The sequence below is a fragment of the Arachis hypogaea genome, chromosome 3, assembly GCF_003086295.3.
Source record: "Arachis hypogaea cultivar Tifrunner chromosome 3, arahy.Tifrunner.gnm2.J5K5, whole genome shotgun sequence".
NCBI lineage: Eukaryota > Viridiplantae > Streptophyta > Magnoliopsida > Fabales > Fabaceae > Arachis > Arachis hypogaea.
In genome coordinates, this window is record NC_092038.1 from 30579320 (window position 1) to 30599368 (window position 20049).

At 37.6% G+C, this 20049-nt stretch overlaps 1 non-coding gene across 1 annotated transcript; it reads right to left on the reverse strand.

Annotated features, from left to right (window-relative positions):
* Positions 1 to 420: 420 nt before the first annotated feature.
* On the reverse strand, positions 421 to 527 carry LOC112793392 (small nucleolar RNA R71). Its single transcript, XR_003198086.1, has one exon. It is a non-coding gene; the product is annotated as a small nucleolar RNA R71 (small nucleolar RNA).
* Between the last annotated feature and the right edge of the window lie 19522 nt (positions 528 to 20049).

The window sequence follows — 20049 nt, forward strand, 5'->3', positions numbered from 1 at the left end:
GACAATGCTGCTAATGCCAATGTGGCAAACCCGAATGGGAATGAGCAACAAAGGAGAGTACTTGGCTCTTACTCTGCTCCTATTGCAGATCTGTATGAAAAAAGCATTGTGGTGCCTTCTATAGTTGTGAACAACTTTGAGTTGAAGCCACAATTGGTCACCCTAGTGCAACAAAACTGCCAGTATTATGGTCTTCCCCACGAAGACCCAAATCAATTTATTTCCAATTTTCTGCAGATCTGTGATAATGTGAAGACAAATGGAGTGAACCCTGAGGTGTACAAACTCATGCTCTTCCCGTTTGCTATGAGGGATGGAGCAAAGCTATGGCTAGATTCCCAACCCAAAGAGAGTTTAGATACTTGGGACAAGGTTGTTATTGAGTTTCTTACTAAATTTTTCCCACCAAAGAAGCTGACTAAGCTTAGGGTGGAGGTTCAGACCTTCAAGCAGAAGGATGGTGAAACTCTTTATGAAGCTTGGGAGAGATACAAGCTACTGACTAGGCAATGCCCTCCGGACATGTTCTCTAAATGGACCCAACTAGATATCTTTTATGAAGGCTTAGATGAAATGTTCAAGATGTGCTTAGATAATTCTGCAGGTGGTTCATTGCACAAGAAAAAGACACTAGAGGAGACTATTGAGTTTATTGAATTGGTTGCTAGCAACCAATATTTATACTCATCTAACAGGAATTCTATGAACTCTGAGACTCCTCAGAAGAAGGGTGTTATGGAAGTAGAAGCTCTTAATGCTATTCTTACTCAGAGCAAGCTTATATCTCAGCAAATAAATCTACTTACTCAACAGATGGGTCGCATGCAAGTCTCAGCTATCAACACCCAAAATCCACCTCAAGAGGTCTCTTATGACATGACAGGTAATTTTGTACAAAATGAGAATTATGATTATGCTCAATCTTTTTCTAAACAGGTAAATTACATGGGGAGTGGTCCCAGAAACCCAAATAATGATCCATACTCTAAGACATACAACCTTAGGTGGATGGACCAACCTCAGAGATCTCAGAACTTCAATAATAATTCTCAGAGCGGTTTTCAACAGAACAATCATAATAACCGCCAATTTCAGTCTCATCAACAACAACAACCTCAGCAGGCAAATTCTTAATCCCAATAAGATTCTAATTGGAAAATTATAAGGAGTTTTATGTAGGAAACCAGAGCCTCTATTAGAAGCTTGGAGGTGCAAATGGGCTAATTGAGCAAGTAAATACCTGAGAGGTCTGCAAATACAATTCAAAACTTGGAGATTCAGATGGGTTAATTAGCCACAAAAGTTAATGAAATTGATAAGAGGACCATTAATAGCTTTCCTAGTAACACAATTCCAAATCCAAGAGAGGAATGCAAGGCTATCACCTTGATAAGTGGACAAGTGGCAAGTATGGAAGCACAAGTTAATGAATAGCCAGTTGAAAAAGAAGCTCCAGAGGAGAAGAAGGAAGAAGTAGAGCACGTCCCTCCAAAGCGTGCGGACAACCCATTCCTAGACTCTCTTGACACGTATCCTACATTGCCAAAGGCTCCTGAGTACAAGCCTAAAATGACATATTCTCAGAGACTTCAAAAGGAGACCAAGGACAAGCAGTTTTTAAAGTTCTTGGAAGTCTTCAGAAAGTTGCAAATCAATATTCCTTTTGCTAAGGTTTTGGAGAAAATGCCTCTCTATGTCAAATTCATGAAGGAATTGTTGTCAAAGAAGAAGCCTTTAAAGGGAGATGAGACAGTGGTCCTGACTAAGGAATGTAGTGCCATAATTCATAATAACTTGTCAAGGAAGATGTCAGATCCAGGGAGCTTTCAAATTCCATGCACCATTGGGAGCACAACCTTTGAGAAAGCGTTATGTGATCTGGGAGCAAGCATTAATTTGATGCTCTTGTCTGTGATGAAGAAGCTGCAAATCCAAGAGGCACAACCCACAAGGATAGCATTACAGATGGCAGAAAAATCTATGAAGCCTGCATACGGATTAGTGGAGAATATCTTGGTCAAAGTGGATAATTTCTTCCTCCCAGCAGATTTTGTGATTCTTGACACAGGGGAGGATGCGAATGCCTCTATAATTCTAGGAAGACCATTCCTAGCCACTAAAAGAGCTCTGATAGATGTAGAAGTGGGTGAATTAGTGCTTAGAGTGCATGATGAGCAATTATTCTTTTGTGTCTTCAAAGATATACATTCAGTGGGTGAAGAAGAGAGGTGCATGCAGACTGAGCTTATTGATCCAAACCTTCAAGAACCCCCAGATGACGGACGGCAGAATCTGCAACTCAAACCTCCTTTGGTGACAATGATTAAAATCCCCTCTGATATCAAACCTAAGTTTGGTGTCGGAAATGCATCATCCACCAAGGAGGAGGTTTCCAAAAAGAAAAAAATACCCAGGGGATGGAGAAACAAGAAGATCCCCACTGAAGATTTATCCCCAAGAATGAAGGTGGTGTTGACTAGCAATCCAGTATGGACTTATACAGTAAACAGAATCCTCTCTCTGGAGCATATTGAACTACTTTGTGGAGACACAGGAAAGAAGTTCAAAGTAAGGGGTGAAAAGCTGAGCCCCTATGATCCTCCTCCTTAGACGAGCTGACCGTTAAACTAGTGACGGTAAAGAAGCGCTTGTCGGGAGGCAATCTGATATTTCGTATCCTTAGTTATTTTTCGTAGTAGTAGTTCTCTTATTTATTTGATTTTAATTGAGTCTTCACTGTTTTTCTTTCGTTTTACGTGTGTTCTGATCATGCAGCTATTTTAGAACAGGAACCAAACACTCCGAAAAAAATAAATAAATAAAATAGAAGAAGAAGAAAACTTACCCGAGAGATGGGCCGGAGTGGTGCTGGAAGCATGCCTTGCGCACAAGCAAGACCACGCGTAAGCATCCCAAACACGTACGCGTGACCCTGAAAATTGGCGTAAATAGGTGTTGGCCAGAGAGTTGTGAATGTTTGGGGCTAGAGTTGTACTAGAAGCACAATCTTCATCACGCGTACGCGTCCATGACGCGTACGCGTCATTTTCACTTTGTCCTCATCCACGTGTGCGCGTAGCTGATGCGCACGCGTCGTCTGTCTATCTAGCCCCCATGCGCATCAACCTAAGAGTTGTGCGTACGAGGAGCTGCCTTCACATGCTTCACACAAACTAAGAGCACGCGGACGCGTCCCAGATGCTTACGCATCGCTTGAACTTTATGCGACCCAAGCGTACGCATGTTGTACGCGTACGCGTCGATCGCGCCGCATCACTTACCCAGCACACCGCCCTGTTTTCATTCTCTCTCCTTCCAAATCCTAATTCTCTCTCGTTCTTTTCCCCTTTTATTCTTCTTTTACCATACTAATTGTTTTTATGTCCCTCTCTGTTTTCAGTTCTTCTTTGCTTGAGGACAAGCAAACCTTTAGGTTTGGTGTTGACGCTTCGCTTATGGCTTCTCTATTTAGCACCAAAGGGAGATGAATGTTCTTCATGGAGGAATGATATGGCCACCAGCATAACTGAGGTGGTTGAGTTCCTTTCATTCTATTTCTCTTCCGTTCTTATTTTGTTGTTTTTTGTTTTCTGTTGCTTTGATTGCTTGCATAATTTTTAGTGCTTTTAGTTAAAAAAATTGTCTCATGTATTTCTCACTGAGCTTGAACTCAAAAGAAAAAGAAGTGATGTATTGCATGAGAAATTGAGTTTAATTTTAAGAATAGTCTCATTTATCCAAATGTGGTGGTATTTTCTGTGACTCTAAATGTATGACATGAACAGTGCATATTTGAATTTGAATCAAAAGATGTTGATGTATAAGGAACAAGAATTTAGAAAATTATTATGAATTCTCTGAAATAAGTAAAAGTTTAACCCTTGAAGCAAAAGAAACAGCAAAAGAAAAAAATAAAAGCAAGGTCCAAGGCTCTGAGCATCAATGACTAGGGAGGACAGACATGATTAAAAGCTCAAAGAGTTGTTTCCCTAGTCATATGCTTGTGGTGTGATTGTGTCAAGTAATCCTTGATACAGAACACTAAGAGTCGAGATCAATTGTATTTAACAGAGTATGCCAAAGGCTTTGAGCACCACTGTCTGGGAGTAACTGAAAGAAAAATCAGAACTTAAAGAAAGTTTCCCAGTTAAGTGCTTATGGTGTTTTTGTGTCAAGTAACCCTTGAGACAAAACATTTAAAGTCACGGCTAGGCTCAAGGTGCAAAGCACCAAAGAAAAGAGAATTAAAGTAAATTTTGCTGTGTTCAAGGATTAAACTAGAGTATAAAGATCAGAGAATTCATAATATTATCCGAATTCTAATTCCGAATGACAATGACATCCTTCTTATTCAAAAGAGAGTGAGATGCCAAAACTATTCAGGATTGCAGTTGCAAACCCCACTATAAGAAGAGACATGAGCTTAATCGAACTCTCATTCTCATGCAAATTTACATCTTAAGCCTATATTAGTTTGGTTGCTTGAGGACAAGCAACAATTCAAGTTTGGTGTTGTGATGTGTGAGCATCTTTCTTATCTTTTCCTAGTAAATTTGTATTTAAATTGTTGAGTTTAATCAACAGTTAATTATCTTTTAGCCACTATAGATGCTACTTTGAGTCTCGTGCAATTTTGTTTATTTTAGGTAGTATTTGGCTGGATTTGATGGAGAGGAAGCTTGCACAAATGGAAGGAGCACAAGAATTAAAGGAGATGATCAGCAAGGAGCGACGCGTGCGCGTACCTGACGCGTGCGCGTACTTGACGCGTGCGCGTGATTTGGAGATTTGTGCAGCGGCGCGTGTGCGTACCTGACGCGTACGCGTTACACGCGAAGAAGACCATTGACGCGTACCCGTGACTGACGCGTACGCGTGACATGCGCCAGGTTAGGCATGGATCCAGTGAAGCAAGTGGTCCCTATCCACCAATTGAAGACTTGCTGATTGCTATAATTAATTCTGATTTAAATTCAAATTTTATTTTAAAATAGGAAAAATATTATTTTAATTTTAGAAAATAGATTTTTAAATTAATTAGGATTAGATATAAAAAGGATAAACTTTTCTTCTAGGATTATTCCATTCCACCTCAGTCCAATTTACAGTTTACCAGAATCCTAGTTTTCACTCTGAACTATGAGCAACTAAACCTCCACTGTTAAGGTTAGGAGCTCTGTCTATTGTATGGATTGATACTATTATTTTTCTATTTTAATTCATGTTTTGATTTATATTTCAAGAATTGTTTTCGTTCTTTATCTTATGAATTTGGGTGGAACGAAAGTATGACCCTCTTTCTAATTGAGTTCTTGTATAACTTGAAAAAGCTCTTTACTTGAACAACAGCTTGAAAATAATTTCTCCTAAATTCTAATTATCTGGATTTAACGGGATACGTGACATATAATCCTCTTATATTTGGATAATTAGGATTTTTGTGGCATAATAACAAGAATTGAACTTCACCACCTAATTGGAATTAATTGACCAAGGAATTGGCGGTTGATGAAAGTTAAAGGAGACTAGAAAGGTCTAAGGAATCAGGGTTTAGTCATATATAGTTTGCCATGAATTAAATCTTGCATGATTAAAATAAATTAATAAGAAAAGTCAATCTGGAAAATAAATAACTCTGAAGCCTTAACTGCCTTCTTCATATTGTTTTCACCTCAATTTATTGCTTGCTTTCTGATTCTCTAAATTACTGTTTAATGCTTTTGAACACTCAAACACTATTTTCTGCTTGCCTAACTAAGTAAATTAATCAACCATCGTTACTTAGTCCATCAATCCTCGTGGGATCGACACTCACTCACCTGAGGTATTACTTGGTACGATCCGGTGCACTTGCCGGTTAGTTTGTTGTTAGAAATTCTGCACCACAAATCAAAGACAATTAAGCACAACCAAACAATGGAAAATAAATGCAGTATGATGCATGCTTGTCCTATACTGGCCATGAGCTCACATGTTAGTTATAATGCCAAATCCAACACATTTGGTATCTAACCCAAATGTTGTCTCTCTACACAAAAGAAATCCTCAACCTTCCAGAAGAAATTCTCAACCTTCCAAATCAGAGAGAGAGACTGTTATGCAATGATAGGGAATCCTCAACCTAACTCGTTCAGGTCACAGCCAAAAATTGAATCAAATAGAATCATCAACCTTCTAATTCTCCGGTGTACCAAGAGAGAAAATCATAGTTCAATCAAAACATCAATCAAATCAAATTCTCATTTCAAATCAACTTGTCTATCCGTGAGCAGGACAGTGCCACTGTCCTCACAACATCAATCAAAGTCTCATTTCAAATCATAATCAAGATCAAAGTCAAAATCACAATTATATATATAATCATATTCAATTAAACCTCATCATAATAAGAATTCGTTATGTTCACATCCATCACAAGGATAATTATTTCTTAAACCGTGAACGAGATGAAACCATCATCCTCACCACAACTGGGAATTGAATCGATAGAAATCATCAACCTTCTATCCCATTTTTTGATGCAACAAGATAGGAAATCCTCAACCTAACTTGTCCATCGTAACACAAGATGAGGAAATTCTCAACCTCAACTTGTGGCTCATAATACCTCAACACACGATTATATAAATCCCGCGTAATTAGTGAATAATTAGTTAATAAATTAATTATTAATCAAATAAATTAGAAAATTAAATTTTATAGTTTAATGAATTAGAAATAATTAAAATATGAATTTTGACACTAATTTTAAAGTTTTAGCCTAAAATTGGGCCAACGGACCAAACCGGTCGGATCAGACCCAAACCAGGCCCAAAGCCTATTGTATATAAGCCAAGACTTGTGCTTTCTTATTCCTCTAACAATAAAACACGCTGAACTCTAAGGAGAAATAAGGGAGAGCTCCATAACCCAAACCTCTCACTAAAACTCATATAACTTCCAAACCGGAACTCTGGTCGCCGCACTGCTTATGACCATGCGACCACCGCATCGAGCTCTACAAAGCCCAACTAATTTGGTAAGGAACTCTCAATCTCACCCTCAGCCTCTTTTTTCCCCTAATTTTCGAAAATTTGGAAAATTGGTCATTGAAATTCAACGTTTTGGTGTTTAGGATCAAACTAGCTTGAGGAACCATTAAGTTTTGTCCCATTGGTACTTGGGTAAGGTAAGAACCTCAAACCTCTTATGGATTAGAGAATTAGTAAGCTTGAATGTTGATTATAGTGATATATTGTGGAATTAGATTAAATAATGTTGATTTTGAGTACCTTGATAATGTTGGGAGCTTGATTTTTGAACCTTGGTAGCCAAAATTCTGTTTGGGGAGGCTTTGGAGATGTGGGAACTTGAGAAACGGTGACCTTGATGTGTCTTTGGCTTAGGAAAAAATCGGCCAAGGTATGATTTTGGTTTCTCGTATATAATATATAATGTTTGTGAAAACATAGACTAGACGGCTTAGGATAAGTTGTATTATGAGTTTGGAGCATGCTTAGTGGTTTTAGTTGATACCATGTATGTCGAATTGATAAGGTATGATTAGATTAATTATTCATTGATATGAATGTGGTTGGTGTTGGTGAAATGGATTGATGAATGATGAATTTGATGATGATGGATGAGGATAATGAAGGTGAAAATATGAATGTTGATAATTTGATAGATTGTGTTTGTATAATTTGAGAATTTTTGAAATAAAGTTGTCCAAATTGAGGTATGGTAGGTTGTGAAAGAATATGGAGTTGTGATATATGTATTTGAAGTCATTTTGAGATGTAAAATTTTGGTTTTGTAAAGGAAGTTGGCAAAATAGAAGTTTTAAAATCCTCGGTAAAAACTTAGTTTCTGACCAAAGTTCGGCAGGTCATAACTTGGCTTCCGAACCCCCGATTTCTATCGAACTTATTTCATATGAAAATTGGGTCCGTGAAGTTTATGTCGTTTGAAGAACAGATTAAAAATCATTTCTAACAAAAAATTTATGTGCATCGGAAGTTTGGTGTCTAAAAGGAAATTCTGCAACACTACAACTTTTTAGCATTTTTGAGGGGCATCCGTACGCGAGTGCACATGCGACGTGACTGTTTGGTTCTGTCCATACGTTCTCGCGTATGCGGGAGTGTGCCTGCATATGAGAGAGGAAAAATTACATGCTCGCGTACGCGGACAAGTGCCACGCGACACGAGCTATCTGTCTATCCAAAGGGGCTCGTATACGTGGATAGTGGTCACGTACGCGAGTGGAGTAAATGACACCCCGTGTATGCACAACATGGCATGTGTACGCGGGATACTGTTTTCAACAGCATTTTGTTTTTGTGATTTAAACATGATTTCCAACCTCTAAACCTCTATGTTTACTTGTAAGACCTTAAAACTTAGTTTTAATTATAGTGAGGAAGTTGAACCTTGAAAAGGTGGTAACTTGGAAGTGAATAAAGTTTGTGAAGTAGTAATTTTAAGCTTGAAAAGTGCTAAACACTAAATGTGTGATAGATAATAGCTAAAATGATATTGAATGACTGAATCTAAATGATTAATTGGCTTATTGATGCGTGAGCATCTTTTGTATATTTTTCTAGTGAATTTGCATTCGAATTTGTTAAGTTTAATCAAGATTTAAGTATTTTTGAGCCACTATGAATGCTGCTTTGATTCGTGTGCAATTTGGTTTATTTCAGGTAGCATTCGGATGGATTTGACAGGATTTGTGTAGAAGAAAAGGAAGAAAGTGGATGATGTTGTCAATCCTAACCTCCTTGCACTCCAATAGACATAACATGAGATACAGTGGTCCTATTAATGCAGTTTTAGTGGCATTGGAAAGGTAACTTCCAGAGCTTTCTAACAACATATAATAGTATAACTTTTCTTTTAAACCACACGGCGTTGGTGGCGCCAAACTTGGGATTCTCCAAGTTTGGCGCCATGATCATTACAAAACCTCAATTTCATACGGCGTTTGTGGCGCCAAACTTGGGATTCTCCAAGTTTGGCACCAGGACAAAGAATTATTGATTATTGGACATGGGTGGAGTAGCGCCAAACTTGGCCCAGCCCAAGGTTGGCGCTAGCTTTGGGAAAGTCAGTGGTCCCTACGTCTCTGTAGCCGCAACGAAGATCTTTATTGTATTTTGATTAATCTTTATTTTATTTTACAATAGGAAAAGATAATTTAGTTTTAGAAAATATATGTTACATTAATGAGGATTAGATATAAAAGAAAAAAGATTTAGCCCTTAGGAACCTCTCTCTTCCGCACTTTCACTCTTCTTCTAGGGTTTATTTTCTCCATGAGCAACTAAACCTCCATTGTTAAGGTTAGGAGCTCTATTTATTTCTATGGATTGAAATTATTGCTTTTCTATTTTAATTAATGTACTAATTCAGTTTCAAGGATTACTTTCGTACTTAATTTTATGAATCTGAGTGGAACGGAAGTATGACCCTTATTTTCTAGATGCATTCTTACATTGTGACCCTTGGAAGAGGCCTCTCACTTGAACACAGCTTGAAAGTAAATTCCTCATAAATTTCTAATTACAAGAACTAATTGGGATACGTAATATATAATCCTGTTAGCTTTAAGTAATTAGGGTTTTTGTGGTACATAAACTAGAATTGGACTTAAACCTCTAATTGAAATTAAGTGACCAAGGAATTGGCGGTTAACTAGGTTAGAGGAGACTAAATTACTAAGGAATTAGGGTTTATTCAAATATAGTTCGCCATGAATTGAATCTTGTATGATTAAAATAGTTGGTAAAAAATAGAAATCCGGAAGATAAACAACTCCGAAACCTTAACTGTTTTCTTCCATATTCTTCTCATCAATTTATTGTTTGCCTTTAATTCTCTAAATTTACTGTTTAATGCTATTGAACTCTCAACACTATTTTCTGTTTGTTTGACTAAGTAAATCACTCAACCATTGTTTCTTGATCCATCAATCCTCGTGGGATCGACCCTCACTCACCTGATGTATTACTTAGTACGACCCGGTGCACTTGCCAGTTAGTTTGTGGGTTATAAATCTCGCACCACTTATGCACCTCTTTTTTCTAATTACATAATCATTTTTGTTCTTAAACAATCACTTTAAAATCACTAGGAAGCTTCAAAAACATAATCCTCTCTATGGTTATTCAAAATTAAATAAATCTCATTTTTGTTTAACCTTGAATAATCAATCTCATTACTTTAAATCCATTAAAAATATTTAAATCATAACTTTTTAATTATAATCAATCAAATAAACTCACTTTCGATTTAATTAAGTTGCCCAATAATTTTTAACTTCACTTTTAAATTTAAGACATTCTCAAAAAGTCTCAAAATCCATTTTATTTTCACCAAATCAAGTTTAAATACTTTAAACTCCTCTAAAACTTCTCAAAACAGAAAGCTTCAATCAAATTTGATGGTAATTAGTGGCTAAGAGAAGTGGGGTTGAATCTTAGCCTTTTTTGCTGAGTTATGCTTGCTGTCTGGTAGAGTACCTTGAGAAGATATTTTTGCTTTTTGTCTCGTACCCAACCAAGAGACTTTTTATTTTTGTCTCGTAACCAGGCAAGAGATAATTTTCAGTTTTGTCTCCTATGCAGCAGAAACAAAAATGGAGTAGAAGAGAGAGAGAATCACACCAAGATGTATCCTGGTTCAGCTGCTAAGTGCAATGCAGCCTACATCCAGTCTCCATCACAACAATGATGGAATTTCACTATAATCATCTTTGATTACAAACACCAATTTTCCCTAGGAACTACCCTTCCTATCTGGGACAATTCCAGAATCTAACCCCAATACTGAACTTGACTTGGTCACCTACCAAGCTTTCAACCACTAAGTGCTAACCTAACTTGCAAGGGGATTCCCACAGAATTATAAAACATAACACAGATGTACAAATGACCTCTAGGACATCTATGGCTTTTTCTTTTAATTTTGTATACTCAGCCTTTTTTTCACTCTATGGCTTTTTCATACAAACCTCATTGTTTGCCTTTTTCCATGAGACTCAAGACAGATAAAACCAAACAGAAAAATACAAAATAGAAAACATTGAAGGAGAAGAACTTTTGTTAGCTTGGGTAGCTATGAGAACTCTGTGCTTTTCCTCTTTTCTCCTTGCTTCAAACCCTAGCTGTTCTCCCTTATTTATAGAATGGGGAGCCTCCAAAGTTGAAACTGTTGAACCGAGCTAATCTTCTTCTTCAAACAAAACTGGTTCGGCCAGAGAGAGAAGAGAGACAAACGAATGCAAAATCCAACATGCAATTACCTCTTGTCATCCCTTCTCATTAAGATTCATCAATCCGGGCCTTCCATATTGACTTGCTCCCCAAGAAGGATTCCTAGCCCTTGATGAGTCCTTGATGATGATAGCTCCATCTACTCTAACTTCTACCTCTTCCTCCACGTAGCTACAGTAGCTACCTTCTGTGGTGGTTGATCAAAAGTAGAGACGAGCCATGCTTCCAAGAGATCTTTTTCTTCTAACCAAAATGGATCTCTTCCATTTTTGGGTATGGAGAGCTTGAGACTTCCTCACCACTTCTTACCATAAGTGGCAAAGATCTCATCCACACCCTACTGTTGATCTTCTTCCTGATAACGCCATCATCACAATGGCCCCTTTCCTTGCCTCTAGCTTCTCTGCAATTTTACTGATAGCTTGTTTCAACCCTCCTTTCCTACTAGACATGACCGAAAGAGAGAGGAGAGAGAACAGAAAAAAAGCTTACAATGTAATTAAGGAAGAAAATAAAAATGAGTTTTTTTTTTTTTACATTACCCATGTCTAGTAGCGTGTAACTCATTGATAGCCATCAAATCAATTTCCACTTTCTTTTTCATGTTTCCAATGCTATTAATGCAAGTTAATTTAATTTTGAAATCCATTCAATGAAAGAAAGTGGGATCCATTGAGAGCATGCAATGTTGCTTTCTTCCATTTTCAATATTTCGGGCCTATCTTTGATGGTCTTGTTGCAAACATTACATTGGGCTTGTTCAACAAAAATCTGGCCCAATTATTATATCACTAATTCAGCTACATATATTTGAACTTTTTGTACCATAGGCTGGATTTTTGAACATATTGGGCTTGTCATCTTTCGGCCTAACACAAAATCTGCACAATAAAATTATTAATTAACAGAAGTGAATTGGAGATTAAATTAATAATTTTGTAATTAATTATTTTAATAATATTTGATCATCATCAAATTAATTTGGAATTTTCTAAACTCATCAAAATTAACCAACTTTAACTCCTTTTTCAAGCTCAAAGCATAATTCTTTTTCATAATTAATCAAACCCAAAATAGTTAATCTTATTATTCAATTTCACTTAAATACTTATAAAAATTTTGGCAGCATCCCCTGTAATGTCCTACCATATACAGTCTTATGCTTAAGTCATAAAATTGAGGTGACGAGGTATTATGACCTCTAAAAGTAAAACCATATATATATATATATATATATATATATATATATATATATATATATATATATATATATATATATATATATATATATATAAATGAAAAAGGATTTTATCTAGGAGCCTTCTTTAAAAAAAGAGAGTTAAAACAAAAGCGTTAAACGGAAAAGCGCATCACTCACGTAAGCGATAAACGTAACCAAACAGGATAATGGATAAAAGACATACATATACATAAGAGAATTCTAACCCGACTCGCAAAGTTATAACCGGTCAGAACATATATACATATATACATATATACATCAACCTCTAAGAGGGATAAAGCATAATACACATATACATTGGAGACATAAGAGTATCTATATATACATCAAAACCAAAATAAAGTCCCAAAAACACAAAAGATCTTCGCTTTCAGAAGCTCCCGGTATGCCTCAGCGAGGTGCCTCACGTCCTGCATCTAAAAACCAGAAAATATATATGGAATGAGAACTGGAGATTTTCAGTATGGTAATAGTGCCCACATAACTAACATATAAGGTCTCGGAAAAGCCAGAGGCGATCCTAGAACTTCCGACATTCGATTCAATCTTATAAAACATAACTAAAGAAAAAATTTAGGTGACTAACTGGTGCACGAAATTGCAAACACACTTTTGCAATCCACACAACTAACCAGCAAGTGCACTGGGTCGTCCAAGTAATACCTTACGTGAGTAAGGGTCGATCCACGGAGATTGTTGGCTTGAAGCAAGCTATGATTATTTTATTATTCTTAGTCAGGAGATCAATTATGATTATCAGTTTGAATTACTAAAAAATAGAAGAGCGTGAATTAATTACTTGTTGTGCAATAATAGAGAATATGTTGGAGTTTTGGAGATGCTTTGTCTTCTGAATTCCTGTAATGTAATATTCTTCTCATGCAAAAGTCCAAAGTTCCTTCCATGACAAGCTCTATGTAGGGTGTCACCGTTGTCAATGACTACGTCCCATCCTCTCAGTGAAAATGGTCCAAATGCTCTGTCACAGCACCGCTAATCAGCTGTTGGTTCTCGATCATGTCAGAATAGAATCCTTTGATTCTTTTGCGTTTGTCATCACGCCCAACACTCGCGAGTTTGAAGCTCGTCACAGTCATTCAATCCCAGAATCCTACTCGGAATACCACAGACAAGGTTTAGACTTTACGGATTCTCATGAATACCGCCATCAATTCTAGCTTATACCACGAAGATTCTGATTAACGAATCTAAGAGATACTCATTCAATCTGATGTAGAATGGAGGTGGTTGTCAGACACACGTTCATAGATTGAGGAAGGTGATGAGTGTCACGGATCACCACCTTCTCCATAGTTAAGCGCGAATGAACATCTTAGATAGGAACACGCATGTTTGAATGGAAAAACAAAAATAATTGCATTAATTCATCAAGACGCTGCAGAGCTCCTCACCCCCAACAATAGAGTTTAGAGACTCATGCCGTCAAAGAGTATAAAATTCAGATGTAAAAATGTCATGAGATACAAAATAAGTCTCTAAAAGTTGTTTAAATACTAAACTAGTAACATAGGTTTACAGAAAATGAGTAGACTAAGATAATTGGTGCAGAAATCCACTTCTGGGGCCCACTTGGTGTGTGCTGGGGCTGAGACTTAAGTTTCTCACGTGCCTGGGCTGTTTCTGGAGTTGAACGCCAGGTTGTAATGTGTTTTTGGCGTTGAACTCCAACTTGTAACCTGTTTCTGGCGCTGGACGCCAGACTGCAACATGAAACTGGAGTTGAACGCCAGTTTACGTCATCTATCTTTGCGCAAAGTATAGACTATTATATATTGCTGGAAAGCCCTGGATGTCTACTTTCCAACCCAATTGAGAGCGCGCCAATTGGACTCCTGTAGCTCCAAAAAATCCATTCCGAGCACAGAGAGGTCAGAATCCAACAGCATCAGCAGTCCTTTGTCAGCCTAAATCAGATTTTTGCTCAGCTCCCTCAATTTCAGCCAGAAAATACCTGAAATCACAGAAAAACACACAAACTCATAGTAAAGTCCAGAAATATAATTTTTGCTTAAAAACTAATAAAATCCTATTAAAAACTAATTAAAACATGATAAAATCTATATGAAATTACCCCTAAAAAGCGTATAAAATATCCGTTCATCACTAACTAAGGGTCTTCCTTCTAAGCTAACACTCCCCTTTCCAACTCCTCCGAACCTCCCAACCACCATTGGAATTATTTGTTTTCAAACACAGATATTACGTGCAAAGAAATCACAATTAGAATTCAGATATAGCAGATAAGCAAGTAGCAAGTAGTTTATGTGATCAGTTAGGCATTCCAAACAAAGTACACCAAACAAACACATAGATGCATATGATGCATGCCTGTCCTATGGCTGATGAGTCTCATCTGTTGGTTATATAGCCAACCCGACAAGTCTTGGTAGCTAACCATTGGACTGTCCCTCTGTTGTGCATCCCCAAATATCAAATCATACTCATTCATAATCATATAACACACACCGGTGTATATCCACGGGAGAGAGCTCATCTAGAAAGGTATAAGTGTCTGGCCATACTTACGATATAGGGACAGCAGAGTATCGAGTCTCAAATATTGGAAGTGCAACAAATCACATAATCATTACCAACCATGATTCATTATAAAAATAGTCATCCGGCTCATTACATAAGCAGCACTACCGTCATTATCATCATTCACTTTACCTCTTATTTCATCAACAAGATACTTACTTTCATCGTTATACCATACTCCACTATCCAAAGACCAATTATTAGACTTTGAACAAGTGTTATAAGGGTTTTAAAAGTTGGAGGATTGGTTAAAAAACCTTAAAATTTCATTTTTGGAAAACAGGGGTCTACGTACGCGGCCCCTGTCCACGTACGCGGGGGTGCTAACCCAAGGCGAGGTCCCGCGTCGCATGCTAACCTTCGCGTACGCAACCCCTAAAAAATTCAATTCTCGTGTACACATACATCTACTCGCATACACGAGACCCTAATCCCGAAGAGAATGGCTGTGTCGCATGTGAGGGTCTGCGTACACAGATTCTACAGGATAGGCCAAATTTTTAAGTGTTGCAGAAATTCAATTTTTCATACCGAAATTCTGACGCGCATAACATTTTCGTTTTAAAACATTTTTCATCTATTCTTTGAACGGTGTAAACCTCTTGGACCAAATTTTTATTCTAAATAAGCTTGATAAAAAATCAAAGGTTTGGAGGCTGAGTTATGACTCGTCGAAGTTGGTCAAAAATCAAGTTTTTCTCAAAACTTACCATACCTCAACTTTCAAAAACATACCAATTTTAAACCTTACAAAACCAAACCAAACCTTATCATAACAGCATTGAACCACCCTAAATCATATTTCAATTCCTCCTTGTTCATCCCATAACCTATCAATTCACCATTTCCATCAAGTTTCAATTCAATAATTCAATTCAAAATAGCCATTCCAATATACATCATCAATTTCCTCTATCAAATACAATATCAAACATCACAATCAATATGGCACCAACAACAACATCAAATTCACTAACCCTCATGCATACCAACTAATCTCAATCATCAATAACATCAATATTTCAATCCTATCTTATGATTAACTAGCTTAAGTTTTCATGACACATTATATTTTACTTACGAGAAACCGAAATCATACTTGGCCGATTCCTCCTAATGCTCAGAACACCTCACAATATATCGCACCACCAGATCCTAAACTTCGGCCCCTTACCAACGAAACCCAGCCTCCAACATTAATCTTCTAGCTTCCAATTTACTCAAATTAATTCCAACCAATAACTAATTTCAATCTAACATCACAATTATTATTATAATCAATATAGAGTTCACTAATTCAACATTACATAAAGGGTTTGAGGGTGCTTACCTGACCTACAGCTCAAGTGAGCTAGACCCAATAATATCTGCAAGTTAATTCGAACGTAAACACCGAACTTGCACAACATTCAACATAATTACTCATTGAATTTCGAAATTTAAGGGATGAGAAGCTAGGAAAGAGAATGAGGCTTACCTATGAAATTGTTTTAATGAATTCGTAGAGCTCGATGCAGTAGTCGTGTGGCCGCAAACGATGTGGGGATCGGAGCTCAGAGTTGAAAGTTATGTGGAATTAAAGATTTGGGTGACGGTTTGGGGTCTCACCTTCGTTCTTCCTCCTTCCCTTCAATTCCCAGCATGAAATGAAATGTGCTAAGGGGAAGGAAACTGAATTTTGCTTTTTATGTGATGGGCCTTCGGTCCGGTTTGGGCCCAGTCCGACCGGTTCGATCCGTCCGACCAAATCTTGGGCCAAATTCTTTAAAATTAGTGTCAAAATTCTTATTTTAATTACCTCTATCTCATTAAACTATAAAATTCAATTTTTTAATTTTCTTAAATAAATATTAATATATGAGTTAATTATTTATTAATTATTTGGGTTTTATATCTTCTCTAAAATACGGACTTTACCACCTTTTAAGGGTTCCAACCAAACCAATATTTCTCAACTATTTTCCCAATATACTAAAATAAGCTCAAAATCTCGATAATGATATCATCATAATTCAATTTAACAATTGATACAACTCAATCAGAATTTTCAACAATAATAATTCTCAAATAACTTACAAATATACATTACCAAACCAATTACAATCCAGCACCCAAAACAAAAAAAATTAACATCACTAGAAATTACAGCAACAAATCATTTTCAATAAATCAAGAAAACAAATTCAACAAAACCAATAAACAAATCAGAATACTCAACCTTCTCAATCAGTCAATAAATTAATAAAGCAAATAATTACATTCATCCAAAGTAACTCAGTTCAATCCATAAGACTCAGGTAATCATAAAAATATATTTTTCATATCAATGTCATCTTGTAACAATTCTTGGTAATAAAACGATTTTAAAAAAAAAGTCCCTACCTCAAAAAGTCGAAACCCATAAGCCACAAAACGCGTCAAAACCTTTTTTCTCCCAGCCCATAACAGCGACAACCGAAACTACAGCTCCATTCTACTTTCACAGCAACTTTAATCGCGACATGCAATAACCAAAATCTCAGAATCTTTAACAAACTTATAATAGAACACTCTTATACTAGCGGTGAGGGTTTCAAGCCAAGAACGACTTACTGCAGCTAAAGAGAAATAAGACAACAAAGCGGCAGTATCTCTGACTGTGTTTTTCGGCGACCTGAACGCTGACGAGAAGCCCCGATAGCGACGAAGTAGCAACAACAATGGCATACCAACTCCTCCCACAGCTCTTTCATACATGTAGCAGTGACGGCTTTTTCCGATGACGGCCCAAGTAGTGACGACGGCAACATAAACAACGGTAGCAGCGGCAACTGGCGCGACGGCGTCGAGCTTCCTCCCTCTCCTCAATGTCACACACTCTCTCTCTCTCTCTCTCTCTCTCTCTCTCTCTCTCTCTCTCTCTCTCTCTCTCTCTTCCTCCTCGGGTTGACGTCGACAGCAACAAGACGGCGGGTGTAAAACCCAGATAAACGGTATATAATTAATTGCTAAAAAAGACGTATCGGTGTTAGAATTAGCTGAACCGATTTAAGTCTGTTTGGTACCACGTATGAGAGAATTAAAACTGTGAAAATGATGAAAAAATATTTAGAATGGATACCCTGACACTAATCTTAAAGGTTTTGGTTCAAAATAGGACCAATGGACCAAAAATTACAAAGGGCCCATGTTAGGCCCAAGTCCAAGGCTTATAAGTCATCCTCACTTAGAGAATTCAGTAACACTCCCCCATTTGGTTAGAGAGGGCAGCTAAAAGAGAGAAGCGAAGGAGAGAGAGTGGCTCCCTAGAGTTACTATTCATCATTACTTTCATTTGCTCATAACTTTCAAACCATAGCTCTGACTGACGAGCCGTTTGCGGTTACACATCACTCTTCTCATCCTCTTCAATTCTATCTAATTATTGTGGTGAGTAAATCCAAAATCCTTTTTTTATTTTCGAATTCTTCATTGAATTCGCATTTTTGGTATGTGTGAGTTGAATGTTTGTAATTTTGGTTCCTTAGGGGTACTCTAGCATGGATTCCAAGTGGGTTCCATCCTAATTTTGAGTGAGTTAAGGTAAGGATGTCGAATCACTTAATTATCCCTAATTTTAAGTGAGAATTCTAGTATGAATGTTGAAATAATTATTGTGATTAGATTATATGGATTAGCTTGGATTTGCTTGGTGGATGTTGAGTGCAAGTTGGGTTCGCTCGGATTGAGTTGATATGGATGGATTGCTTTGTTTGATTGGTGGAGATTTTGTTTGCAGGAGGATTGATCAAGCTTGGGTCCACTCTTTTTGGTGAGGAAATTCAAGTGTTGGGAAATCGCCATCGATAAGGTACGAGTTTTGGTGCCGTTATACTTCATATCGGTTGGTTTGTCAAAACATTTTGCTAGCTTGGCCTTTAAAATCCTTTCGGTGAACGGGGTGGCTCCCATTATTACGTGCTCGCTCCTTGTTCACTTAGAATCTCGTCAGTGTCTTCTGTCTTTGTTGTCATGACGGCGCTCTGGTTCGCAGGGCACACTATTATTATGGCATTTTCCAGGGGCGCCGATCAGGAGATCTTTCGTTCTGGCTTCACACCGTGATCGACTCCTAGAGGTTGCTTGACTTGCATGTTCCATGTGGTATCGCTCTTTGGAAGCAACTGACTTTCGAGGGTTTGTACTCGTTGCCTGTCAGGGGTCGGCTGGCAGTGTACGGTGTTGGTTATCCTCCCGTGGGTTGGTGGGGGGATGTCATTTTGTGGTTCGTGCATTGGGTTTACTAGGTCTGATTTGTGGAGATGGCTTGAAGACCGCTCCTCGAATTCTTCCGTCATGTCGCCAAGACTTGACAAGTCCCCACAGACAGCACCAATGTACAAGATGTCGTTAGTACGAGTTGTAGGATGGATCAGAAACTTGTCTATCGAGGTGATGGAGCAATTAAATCTTCGGAGTGGCAGGGGATGGTACCTCCAAAGACACTCCGATGCTCAAGTCAGAATGAGTTTAAGAGGTATAGGTGAAAGTAGGAATGTGTAACGTACCTGAAGGAGCCCCCGACTCCCTTTATATAGTTTGAGGTTGTTATCTTATCTTATCTTGTTGGCTAAGACAAGGAAGGTGTTTGAATTTGAATATTAGTTAGGAGTTTATGATTAGCGGGTCAGTTTGGACCGCGATAATAATCTGGGCCTAAGTAACTAGGTCATAACTGCTCCGATAGAGGACCTGGGACAGGATCCAAAACATACCCCATGTATTCCTTCTATGTAATCTCTTCTATTGGAATTAGACCCTATTTAATTACCTAAGGTTCTAAAAACCGATTCGAACCAGCCGATCAAATTGATCGAACCGTGAACCATTACCAAATACGGTTCGATCAGAAGCCAAAATCATAAAATTTAAAAACCGACATTGGACCGCCAAACTGGTCGGGACTGGTCAGTCGAACCAAACCGTGAACCAGCCAGTTTTCGAAATGGGTCAAAAATCAAAATTTCCAGAACC